Here is a 14,691-nt window from a genome sequence, read left to right as displayed (position 1 = left end):
TTTTGACCTGCGAGTCTAAAATATATAATATAAAGATATTGTTTTCCAACAATATAAGGTGTTGCACTAAATCGTAATTTGTAAGGGAGTAAGAAATATATGATGACGATGAAAATTTTTTGCAATGAACTTTTTCGATTCACATTCGTAAATCTTGACTACATTACTAAAATGGTAAATTTAAGATCATTCATTTTTTTCTATTGATTTATCATTATTATCAGGTATGATTGTATGAAGATTAGAAAACATTAAAAGATTGTCAGTTTCATGTGTTTGATTTATTTTAATATGTCACTTGATTTAACGTATTTAACGATATTACAATTATTTTTTTCTTCTATAATATAGGTCCACGTTTTCAATCTTCATTACCTTAGTTAGTGAAGAATCATGCAAATATTTACATCTTATTATTGCTCTAATATGGCTCAAGGTTCTCATATTTTTTTTTTAGTGTTTTGGTTTTAAAATTTTTACAAAGACTTTTTTAAAGGAGCTTAGTAAATTTGGCGATATTAAAAAACTTAAATATTTGTGACAATTTTGCAGATCAAATGGTAAAAGACTCTTACGTCAATAAATTTTCTTAATTACAGTTTTTTTAGATATCATTATATAAAAAACAGCATAATGCAAGTTTGCAACATCTATTTCCAAGCGAGGAAGAACATACAACAATTTACTAAACAATTTGAGTGGATGACTTTATATAAATAATATTAACATTTTTTATGAATATAATCATAAAAAAATTATAATAATTTATGAGGATGACCAACTTCTCATAAATGGTAGACTTTCGTGAAGACATATGTAGTCAATGCGAGAAAATATATACAACCATTATGCCTATTATAACATTATGCATTTCAAAAATGTTGATAGTTAATGAATTTATATTATTTTTTATTCTTAATAATCAAATCTTTTTATTACTATTATCACAAAAGTTAACACAAAAGGTAACTACTTTCACGTCGAAACTCCTAAAATAGAATTAAGGATAACAAAATACACTTTTTCCATTATTATTTTTTAAATAATTTATACACACTTTATGACTTCACGACGAATTATCCTAGAAGTAATTGTGAAGATGATTTGTCCAAACTAAAAGTTGAGTCATCTAATAAAATTTTGTCATTTTAACTTATAATTAAATTATTCTTTATTCGTTTTAAAATTTGTTTGACATTATGCACATATTTATTTTTATTATGCTAAATTATAATATCTTTTGGTCAACAAATAATGTTTTTGACATTATCTAAAATTGATTATAATACTCATTATATCCTAATAATGATTATATTATTTTTTAAATAATTTATGCATATTTTTTAAATCTTCATACACCGGTTAGTGAAGAATCCAGGCAAATATTTACACATTTTATGATTTCAGACGAATTACCCTAAAGTGTAATTGTGAAGATGAATTATCCAAATTAAACTTTAAGTCATCTAATAAAATATTGTCATTTGAACTTATGTATTAAATTATTTTTTATTCGTTTTAAATTCTTTTTTACATTATGCACTTATTTATTTTTAATATGCTAAATTATAATATCTTTTAGGTCAACAAATAATTGTTTTAACATTTTATATCTAAATAGATCATAATACTCATTATCCCCTATTAATGATCATAATACTCATTATTTCCTAATTTGTAGATATATGTTTATTTTAATTGTGAGAATATTTATTTTAATATGTTTTCTAAAATTTATGATTATTTTTAGTTAAAATTTTTGTTTATGTTTACACATCAATTCAACTTTATTAAAAGTATTAAAAGTGTTACGTGAAATATATTGGTGGTTAAATATAAATTTAATAAGTTGGTTTGAGTAAGATTACTTGACGAGAAATTGATTAAATTTATGAATAAATGTGAAATGAGATGTTTGATTAATAAAAAAAAGTTAAAATTTGGAGTATAATGTTTGATAAAATAATAGTATTAATATAGAAGGGAACTAATATTAATATTTTTAAAATTAAAAATTATTTATATTATTTTTCTTTCAAATATATTAACTTATTTTTTTTTTGTATTTTAATATTCATATTTTAAAATTATTAATTATATATATATATATATCCATAAATATAATAAATATGTAATATATATTATTAAATAATAAAATTAAAAAAATATATTTTGACATATTTTATATTTTTAATAAAATTGTTATTTTAATTTATAGTTGTCTTGTATAATTTTACTAAAGTATTATACTATAAAATTGTTTTTATTAAAATAAAATAATAATTAATGTAATTATTAATATAAAATTTATAATATTATATATATATATTAATATTATTAAACAAACAAAATTAAATAAAAAATAAAAAATCTTAAAAGAATTAAAAAAAAGCAAAAATAACTTAAGAAAATAAAAAAAAATAATAAAAATTATATATGTTTGAAAATATATTTAACTAATCATGTTAAGTTTTAAAATGATAAAGAAAATTTGAGACTTATTTAATATTCATGACAAGTTGGAGACGGTACATTTCTTCTTACAAGAGATGACATTACTGTGGTGGAGGAGGCAAGAAGGAGATATTGAATGAGGGACCTTGAGGATGGAAACATGGGAAGACTTCAAGACCGTTCAAACATCAATTCTTCCCAAAGAATGTCGAGTACGAGGCTAGGAAAAGGTTGAGTCAAAACTTGTGCACAAATGGACCATCAAAAAGTATGTGAAGGAGTTCTAGAAGTTGATGCTCGAGTTACCTAGTCTAACTCTATATTCAACATGTGTTTTTTTAGTATTTTATTTTCTAATAAGTAAATCAACACTGAGTAAATATCATATCAAAGTAGAATTTTATATAATTTAATTGGTAATATTATCCAAAACTTAATATTGAAAAAATTATATTTCAAACTTATATAAACTGAATTTTATATTTTTAGATATTTGATAAATTTAAAACATATATATTAACATTAAATTTTAAATTAAAACTAATTTTTGTAAAAATAAACCAATTTAATAATTAATTAAATTTGAATAATATTAGTTCTCTTCAAAAACATTTATATATAAATAATATTTTGTTTATATTTTATCTGTGAATTTTCAAAAACAAAAAGTTAAGTAATGAACATGAAATGAAGACAGATTTAGAAAATATAACTTTTACACTTTTATGAGAAATAAATATATGGAGATATACAACAATAACAAATATAGTAATAACATATATTTATTTATGGGAAAATAAATGAATTTCAAGCGATACATATGATTCTCTACCTAGCATAGTCTATGATACATTTTGGGCTTTAGTAACATGCCATAAAATTATAGCTTTGTACAAGCCATTCATAGATATTGATTTTGTCTCCTAAATTTACTCTTAATTATTATATAATTGGTCTTATCTCTCATAATTAAGTTTATATTTTTTTTATCTTTAATCATATTATATATATCAAAATTTTGAATATTTGGAGAATAATAATTATGTTTATATTTAAAAATATGTATTTTTATTCTTACAAAAATAATTACTTAACTAAACTAATTATGTTAGCTCAAATGTTAAAAGTCGGGTTAATACCTATATCACATTAAAAAGGTCCTTAAATTAAAAAGGTCTTAAATGGAAGTATATTATGATTTGAAAATTATGTTAATATTCTAATTATTTTTTAAAATGTGAACGATAAATTTTAAGGTATAGGTAATATTTTAAAGGTATTTTAATTGTTTTTTTTATAACTATTTATGAATAAAATAACTTTATAAAATTTATTTTTTATTTATGTCTTATTTATCTTTATTTTATAACTAAAAATGCAACATGCATGTATCTTACCTAGTTATAATAAAAACATATTAATTATTCCACGCTTCCTCATGTAAAAACATTCATCCTAATTTAATAATTTCCATTGAATTTATCAAGAAAAACTAAAAAAAAAAAATACTCTCACTAATAGTAGATCACTATTTTGACTAGAAATAATTTAAGGTTAAATTATTATTTAAAATTCAGTTTGAGTAGTTTATATCAAAATGGGCCTTAACTTTAAATTTGATATATAAAATTGATCCTAACAATTTAGCTATTTGACATTTTTTACAAATAGAAAAAGTCGGTCATGTCATTATGTTGTATCATTTTCATTTTTTTTTATTAATTTGTTACGTTTTATATAAATGGATTCTTCATAAAACTAGCACGGATAAAATATATTAAAATATTATTTATTTATAAATATTTAAAATAAAAATAATATTATTTCGTAGTATAATTAATTTAAAATTAATTTAATTTGTAAAAAATTAAGTTAATAATCTAAACTTAATGTTAAAATATATTTTATTTCCCTCGACACCACCCAGGTAACACTGCAATGACTATCATTTTGTCACTCATTTTTTTCATATATCTTTTTTTATCCCCGTGGGAAATCACTCCTAATCTTTGTCGACCTCCAATTGATGACACATCTTTATTTTAGTTAACCATCAATCTTAATTTCGACGTCACTTGACAAACCACTCACCTGACCTCTATCTCGTGACCTCACAATTTTAAATGCTCGTCAAAGCCACCACTAATTCCGACCATCCACACTCGACAAACCCACCCACCACCCGACCTCGCATCTCAAGACTTTCACACTTTCAATTCGCGCCAAACCACACCTAATTCTGACCTTCATCTCGTGACATCACATTTTCAAATGCTCGTCAAAACCAACAACTATTCTGGATCTCACACTCGACAAACCACCCATCACCCAACCTCCATCTTGTGACCTCCCACACTTTCAAATGTTCATCAAACCTTCACTAATTCCGCCCTCACAACTCACAAACCACCCACCCAACCGAACCTCCATCTCGTAACCTTACACTTATCAACTACTCGTCAAAACCAACAACTAATTCCGACCCACACTCAACAAACCACACCCCACCAGACCTCCATCTGATGACCTTATACACGTTTAAATGCTCTGTCAAACCAACAAATAATTCTGATCTCAAACTCAACAAAACCACTTACCACCCAACCTCCATCTTGTGATCTCACACTTTCAAATGCTCGTCAAAACAACTACTAATTCTAACCTCACACTCAATAAACCACGTCATCACCCGACCTTTCATCTCATAACCTCACACTCATCAAATGCTCTCCAAACCAACTACTAAATTTGAGCCTCACACTCAACAAACGCACCCACCACCACCGACTTCCAGTCTCGTGACCTCACATTTTCAAATGCTCGTCAAACCAACCACTAATTCCGACCTCAACTCGACAAACCACCCACCACTCGACCTCCATCTCTTGAACTCACAATTTTAAATGCTCGCCAAACCAACCACTAATTCTGACCTCACACTCGACAAATCACCCACAACCTGACCTGCATCTCGTGACCTCACACTTTCAAATGCTCGCCAAACCAACAACTAATTCTGACCTTACACATTCAAATGCTCGTCAAACCAACAACTAATTCCGACCTCACACTCGACAAATCACCCACCACCCGACCTCTATCTCGACAAACCACCCATCACCCGACCTCCATCTCGTGACCTCACATTTTTAAATGCTCGTCAAACCAACAACTAATTCTGATCTCACACTCAACAAATCACCCACCACTCGACCTTCACTTGTGATCTCACACTTTCAAATGCTCATCAAACCAACTACTAATTCTAACCTCACACTCAACAAACCACCCACCACGACCTCCATCTCATGACCTCACACTTTCAAATGCTCTCCAACCAACGTATTAATTTTACCTCACACTCGCAAAACCACCCCTACCCGACTTTCATCTCGTGACCTCACATTTTCAATGCTTGTCAAACCAACCACTAATTCTGACCTCAACTCGACAAACCACCCACCACTCGACCTCCATTTCATGACCTTCTCACTTTCAAATGTTTGCCAAACCAACCACTAATTCTGACCTCACAAGTCGATAAATCACCCACCCACCCGACCTACATCTTGTGACCTCACACTGTCAAATGTTCGCCAAACCAACAACTAATTATGACCTCACACTTTTCAAATGCTCGTCAAACCTACAACTAATTCCGACTCACACTCGACAAACCACCCACCACCCGACCTCCATTTAGTGACCTCACACTTTTAAATGTTCGCCAAACCAACCAATAATCTAACCTCACACGCGCCAAAGCACCAACCAACCGATTTCCTCTCGTGACATCACACTTTCAAATGATCGTCAAACCAACCACTAGTTCTGACCTCACACTTTTCAGATAACCTCGTATCTTTGTTTAAAAGTTACATCACCATATATTATAGTCATAATGCATTCTTGAAAATCTAAATTTACATGTTTTGAAATTTGAACTCTAGTCTCAAACATAAAATGTGAACACTTTAATTGTTAGACCACTTGAGATTATTGAAATAATTTTATTATTTTTGTATGTATATATATATTTTGTAATGAGTTAGTTTTTATATTAATTAAAAAATTATTTATGCTAATAAAGAAATATATATATATATATATATATATAATATATATATATATATAATATATATGAGAGATAAATGTATAATAAAAGATAAATTGTATTTATATAAAATTAATGATGAAAATTAATATAATATATATAAGGTAATTAAATTTAATATATATATATAATATATTATATAATTATTAATAAAAAGATATATATTTTATGATTAGTGAGAATATATATATATATAATTAATTATGGAGAAAATAATTACAAATAAAAATATAAGATAAATTATATTTATAATTTTTAAAATTTAAAATTTAATTATAAAAAAGAAGACAAAGAGGACGAGAGAAAATACTGCATTATTATGGGTGTTGGTTTGACTTTAAGCATCATTTTATTTATATATATATATATATAGTTTTGGAGATATTTTTTTTTTTACGATTTAATATTATTTATAGATTTACCTTATTTAAATTATCGAAAACTAAAATGATGTGTGATGTGAAAAACAAATAAAAAATTTTGAAAAAATATAAATTATTATTTATTTTTACAGAACTTCGGAACTATTAGGTTTTTTTATTTTTTTTACAGTTTATCAATTTATATATATTTACTTTTTTAAATTAAGTAATTTCGAAATATAGGCATAACAAATTATTGAATACTTTTGGATGTTTTAAATAATATACAATGATTGAAAAGAAATTAAGAAAATAAAAACTAAGGAGAATTGCTATATTTCTTATAAATGTGGTAAATTAAATTTTTGAAAAATTATGTAATTAAAAGATGGACCTACGTTTGTTTGTTAGCCCTATTTAATAAAAACAACAAAAGTTTAAGACTCAAATAAAAATTGCTGTCAATAAAATTTAATTTAATCAAATTAACTCTTAAAATAAAAAAATAATAATAATATCATTCTTACATTTGATACTATGTTTTTTTTTAGAAAGAAAGTTAAAATTTTGCAATTAATTTAGATTGGAGTTAGAAACCGAATTGGCCAAACTTGTCCAACTGAATGATAAACAATTTTAATGTTAATCAAAACTATAAATTACAGAAATAAACCATTATAAAAAGGCTGTTTTTAAATGAACAATGATACATTGATGCAGAAGCTGAATGACATTTTATTAGCAAGAAACAAAACTAAAGGTAGAGAGAAAAGGAATAAGAAAACAGAAATGTATATATGGACTACATCTACATACTATAGAGTTTGGACTGAAAATTATTGTATGAATGAATCAATTATTGTAATCAAACTCTAAATTAGACTCCTTCCAAGAAAGAAGAATGAAGATTTTGAAAAGGATCAAGAGAAAAGAAGCAATAGATAGAGTTCAATGTATAATTTATTCCTCCAACTGCCATTAAACCAATTATAATGAATCCCCTCTGATTGATCTGCATCATCTACTGTAAGCCACCCAAACTAAAGCATTTGCCTCCACAATAAAACAAAACAATGTTAAGGAAGATCAACGAATCACAAAGAGCACAATTAAGGAAATCAAGATGATAGATTTCCCTTTTTTCATGCAGATGGCTCATTAAACTTCGCCTTTTGACTTAGCTCTTCAAACGCATATCACCAAGTATTTGAAGTCTCGCCAACGAATTCTATCAACAATGATATAAAAGTCGCTAATGACAACGCGCTTGCACTTTCATACGTCCTCACTTCTCTAACATTAAGTATAGTTTCCTCCGTGAATCGTATAAACGCGAAGGCCAATGCATCTGCTTGTTCAACATATCCTCCGAAAAATCCATTTGAAGAGAAGATTGGTGGTTACTTATGCTGGCTTAGTTGTGAGGTCGATTGAAGATTGAGTGCTAATTGACTAAGGGAATGGATTACGGGCTGTTTATTTTCGTTATGGACATGGGGATCTTTGATCGTATTCTTTGGACCCTTTAGCACCTTCCCAAGTTGTAGCATTGACAAGAAGGTACGATTTTTCATCTACAATCATTTGGAAGCTCCTCCGCGGCTTTGTACTTGGTTAAGAATATCTCCAGCAGGGCTTAGTTTTTCCATCTTCTCCACTTTAACTCCCAAAGGTTCATGGCAACACTTTCGCCCCTCAATACCAACTTTCCTCCGCATCTGATTTAGAAAGATCCTCCTTAATCTTGGGTCGACTGCAAAACATTAATTTTTTTTAGTGAAATTCATGTTTATGGAGATTGTGATGAAAACTATCCCCTAAGAATGAAATCGGAATAATATCAACCGTAAGGAAGCAAAACAATATCGTAAATGTAAAAAAATAATGAAATAACGACACAAAAATGGTTCAGACCAACAATGTTCGACTTGGAATACAAAACAATAGCAATAAATGTAATAAATAACGACACAAAAATCTTACCTCTTACGTCCTATTTTCGAAGAAGAATCGAATTCAATAAGTTATACCTAGGGATTACAAACTTTAACTCTTTCTGTTTGTTCTAGAATTTAGTCTCACATTCTCTTCTCGTTTATAAATATATACATATATATATTAGAAGTTCATAATTAGGATAAAAATAATGTGATATATTTGACATCTCCACTATGATATGATCTCATGGGCAATTTAGTTGATATTTCCATAGCAATACAATTTGATTAACATATTCACCATTACGTGATTTCATGCCTTATTTTAATCCAACAAATAATCGCACATATATCATGGTCCCTTTAGTATCCTAGCATTGAAGCGCACCAAATTGAGCCTCAACCCTAGGCCCAATTCCACAAAGACAAAGCAAGAATCCTAATATAGTAGTTGTGTTCTTCATACTAGTTAGGTTGTTTGAGGAAGTGTTTTCTTAAAAAGTGGATATGAGATCATCAATATTTATTTTAGTATTGTCAATTAAGACTTTTGAATTGTTGGTGAAAATTTTATGTGGTTTTTAATTTACAAAAGAGATATTATAAACAATATGATTGTATAAGGGTATTTTAGTTGGTGAGATAAATAATTTAATTATGTTGTTGAGATAAATGATTTAACTGATGAAGATTGAGATTACTAGTTATTCCGGTTATCAAAGCCCAATCTCGCAAGTGTTTAAAGAAATATCATGCTTTCATGAGAAAATTAATCATTAAGTTAGGTTTTTGTTAGTGAAAAGAGAGGTTTCTATTTAAAAGATATAATTAGAGACAGAAACAGAAAAGTTAGGAAGAGAAGCTAAAGTTGAAGAAAAAAACTTACCAAATTAATATAATTTGGAATAATTAAGCACCAAACAGCCTCATCAACAAAATTAGTGAAGACCAAAATCAATGTCTAAAATACCTGAATTTCTGAAAGAATGCATCCATGCATAGCCATGATCATTAACGCACAATGTCTCAATGCGCCACTAACTTTTACATATGAGTCCCAAGGATAATTGAACAGTTTAATAACGCCCATGAGGAAGTTCCCACACAGCAAAGCTCAACTGAACAACCAGGCAACGATGATTAAATTTTTTTATTCATTTTAGCACCAAGAGGCTGTTTATTAGAGTGAACAGTAGAAAAACACATACCAGATCATCCTCTATAGTTGTAGATTGAACAGCAGATCTATACCCACTATACATAAGATCATCAGAAGCCTGGTAGGTAAGAATTTTCGAAGGAATTCTTGTGTACTCCATACAATCTAAATACCCATTGACACAACCTACAAGAAGATGCGACTGAATTAGGATTGGTTCGATCTTGGGTCATTGAAATAAATAATATTTTAGTATTTTGATTGATTTGAGATTAAATTGATATAAACTAGAAAGAAATAATTGTACCTTCTAATAAATATAATCAATTAATAGTTATATTGCTTTTTCTATATATGGTTGGCCTAATGGTCGTCACATCATCTTTGATTAGTCTCGTTTTCTTTTGTTGAAATTCAGTCTCCTCCACTCTCGTATGATTTTTCATATGTGATTCTTCATCAGTCTACACTTGCATCTCAAACTCCTCCACCTCCCCCTCCCGTCCATACACCCTCTTCTCTTTGACCGGTCACTCGAATCAACGAGGGTTGTTTCGGCCCAAACATATTTTTAACCTTCTTTCTGTTGGGTCTAAATATCATTTACCAATGTAGCCTAGTGTAAGAGTCGGCTTAGGAGACCAAAATGTCACGGGTTCGATTCCATCTGGAAGCACTTTCAGTTTAAGCGGGGACCATGGTTGTGGGGTGTCATTCTAGTTCTCCTTTAATTCCAAAAAAAATCTCATTTACCACGTAACCTTGTAGCTGCTCTACATGATCCAAACTCAAAGTTAGCCATGCATGAGAGTTTAATGATTTTATTGCTAATAAGACATGTGAGTTGGTTCCTCGTCCAGTGATGTTAATATATTCGTTCTTTATGGGTCTTTACTCATAAAGACCGTGCTGATGTTTCTTTTTAAAGGCAAAACTTGTCTTGTAGGTGATGGAAAAATCAACAGGTTGAGTTGATTACGGGGAGACTTGCAGTCTTGTTGTCAAACCGGTCACTATTCGGTTGGTCCTTAGTCTTGCCCTATCGAAGAAATGATCAATTCAACAACTTGATGTAATAAGATGTTCTCCATTGCATTCTTGATGATATTGTATACATGCATCAACCCATTGGGTTTAGAGATTCCTCATTTTCCTCATCATGTATGTCGTTTAAAAAAATCATTGTATAGTTTGAAACAGACTCCTCGAGTTTGGAATAAACGCTTTACAGATTTTGTGTCCACACTTGGTTTTCCCGTTTCAGATCAGTCATTGTTTGTGTTTCGATAGGGTGAGCACATGGAATATGTGTTATTGTAGGTTGATGATATAATATTGATGGAATTCTCTAACTCTCTCCGCTGATTCTTCATCTCCAGCTTTAGTACGGAATTTGCTATGAAGGATCTGGATCATTTGCATTATATTTTGGGCATTTCGGTAAGGCCTCATGCAAATGGTATTTTCTCTCTCAACAAAAGTATGCGTTTGAGATTATAAACCATGCGAGTATGTCATCTTGTAAGCCTTCGACTACGCTGGTTCATACCACACCGAAATTTGGGCTTCAGTCTCTTCTCCAATGTCAGATTCTTTTCTCCAATGTCAGATTCTTCTTTGTACCGTAGCCTGGTTGGTGTTATGTAATGTTTGAAATTTTCTCGTTTTGATATCACGTATGCGGTTCAACAGGTTTGTCTTAATGCATGATCCCCGGAATACACATGGCAACTCTAAAGAGAATTATTTGATATATTTAGGGAACTTTTGATTTTGACATTTATTTGTCTCCATCATCTGTTAGTTCTCTTTTGGCTCACTGATGTTGACTGTGGTAAGTGCCCAGACACAAGGTTTTAGCTACTTGTCTTTTTGAGAGATAATCTAATTTCTTAGTCGGCTAAGCGTCAATCCACTTTGTCCCGTTCTAGTGTCGAAGCTCAGTAATCCTTTAATAATTATATTAGATTTTCTATATATGATTGGCCTAATTAATATATTATCTTTAGATTAGTGGCTAGATTAGTGACTAGATTAATGAATCTTAATATTATAATATTATATATATAGTTTATATCTTGAAATGAATAAACAACAAATTGGATTCATTTACCTTCCAAAGAATTGGCAACACCAGTAAAGTTTTTGACGACAAGTTTGTGCAAATCCTCCCCAGACCAAATTGGGTAAATGCATATATTAACAACCAAACAAATGGCAGCCCCGATTGCAATTAACAGTAATCTGCTGATTACTTTTTCGATAAAATCTGATGTTCCAGTGACTAGTAAAAGACAATAAGTCAACAGGAAGACTCTGAATGCATATTCATATTGCTTCATGGCAGGATGCATTTCAAATAACTTGAAGAAAACCCTAACCACAAAACAAGATGAGATATTTCAAACGTGAATGAATCAATGAATGAATATGAGAATTTTCAACAAAATGCAGTTACTATACCTGCTATAAATATGCTTATGATAATGATAACTTCTTGAAAATCTCCAGCTAAAGCAGACAGTTCGGCAATGCCAATAGCAAGTGCTCCGGCAGATATTGTCCCAAGAGCACGATTATATCCTTTATGAAACGTTGCTCCTGATTAACATAATAAAACCAAGGTTGTAACCCATAATCAAAACAGATTGAAATTCAAATTTAATCATACCAACGCTGTATTCAAATACAAGGACGACAGTAAGGATTGCCCAGATTGAATTCTGGCCGATTAAATGAGATCTTCCTTGACGAATATGAAGATTGAAACGAAGGCGATAGCCAAACCCATTTTAGCACCAAAGGATGACTTTTTAGGATCGGACCGACCCATTTCATAGGATTCAATCGAAGCCACTCGAACATTGTTCCAGAAAACGTTAAGGTTTCCGCGGAGGGATCCGAAGCATCCGGTGGGAAGTGGGTCATTCTGATGGCCGGCAACTTGGGCTCCAATTCCGAGCTCTGAGAATTCCTCCTTCTTCGTAAGTAGTCTTTCTTGACTTCTCGCTAAAAAACTCTGCCTCAAAGATCCACCGATAATATTGTTTTCAGCCATGAATTTGTATCTTAATAGTCTAGAAGAACCAACCACAAGTTCCCGGGTCTGCTACCAAGAAAATGGGAAGAAAGAGTGAAAGAGAAAGAAGGAGGAAAGGGAGGACACCCGGTAGAAATAGTAAACAGAGATTCTTCATTTATAGGTAATGACCTGTTCTTGACACAACATGAAAGGGTTAATTCTGTTAAGTTGTTTCATGTTGGGATAGTTTATGAGAAAAAAAATTAAAATTCAAAATCTTGTTTGACAAAGAAAAATTATTAATTAAGATTATTTGTTATATTATTAAAATATTTTTTATTTAAATTCTATAAAAAAAAATATATTTTAATTAATAAATGGTGTGATTTATTAGCTAGTTATAATAACAAAAATCAATTCATTTAAAATTATTTAAATAACTAAGATCAAACAAGATATTTATATATACATGTCTAGACATTTTTAGTTTCCTTTATTTTGGGACATGTATTTATCCAAAAATGATGGTCGGACGTTCCCTTCAATGTGAGATCCAAAAACTGAATCAGACCGGGTCGGACGTTCCCTTCAACGTGAGATCAAAATCTGAATCAGACCGGTTGGATGTTATTTCCGGCCGGTCTAATTTGAACACAGTATATAAAAATATGTTTATAAAATAAGATAGATATTCACATAATAAAGAAAAAAAAGGAATGATAATAATAATAAGGCATATATATATATATATATATATATAATAAAAATAGTAATAATAGAAGACTTACAATCAAACTCATAAGGTTAAAAAATAATTCTTCATTTTTTTTCTCTCATCTCATGCTTTTTCATGCAACTTCGTTATACTCTCAATTTCTCTCCAATAAATATATATATATTGTGTTTGAATCGTAGGTTAATTTCTAAAACTTATGAATACTTCCATCTTAGAAGAATATATGATTACATTAATGACACTAACATTTCTAGGCTTCCCCATCTCATATAGTTCACTCGGTCCTCGTCCTCGATCTTCCCTCTTCACCTTGTAAATATTACAATAAAAATGGCCTAATACAATAAAAATGGCCAAATACTCTTAATAGAGACCACACATGACACAATACTGCGATAATTTGTTGAGTGTCATTAAGTACCGAAGCGATACGTAATTTATTCACCCGCATTTTGACGTCATTTTCTTTCTCAGTTTCTCGATGAAAAAACGGAGTGTCAACTTTATTTCAAAGTTTATCTTTCTTCTCCATCTCTAAGGAGCGCAATTTTAGACGCTAATATAGCAACTTTACTAAGATATTAAATTATTAATTTGAAACTAATTTTTGACTATTAAAAAATGTGACAATTGTAATTTCACAAATAAATTTAGGTTATCATTTAGTAGTGAACTTTTGTTTGAGCCTTGTGATATCACTATCATATATAACTTTTTTTTTGCATGATCTTTGTTGGATGTATAAACGTACAATCTGATATGTTCGACACTTGTTTGTGCAGAGCGGAAGGAGCCGGAGCTGGAGCTTATCATCGCTGAACTCGCTTGCATTGCGAGAATGGACTTCTTAACCCTTCAACAACTCACGAAATTTTCAAATATCATTTCTTCATTCCTTGAAGCAATT

General features: G+C 29.7%; 1 pseudogene; it reads right to left on the bottom strand.

The window, feature by feature from the left end:
- Positions 1 to 3,807: 3,807 nt before the first annotated feature.
- Positions 3,808 to 13,184, bottom strand: LOC124935164 (annotated as a pseudogene).
- Positions 13,185 to 14,691: the final 1,507 nt, after the last annotated feature.

The sequence above is a fragment of the Impatiens glandulifera genome, chromosome 4 (genome assembly GCF_907164915.1).
Source record: "Impatiens glandulifera chromosome 4, dImpGla2.1, whole genome shotgun sequence".
NCBI classification, from domain to species: Eukaryota; Viridiplantae; Streptophyta; class Magnoliopsida; order Ericales; family Balsaminaceae; genus Impatiens; species Impatiens glandulifera.
The sequence above is the reverse complement of the archived record's forward strand: the minus strand, read 5'-3'. Positions and strand labels throughout refer to the sequence as shown.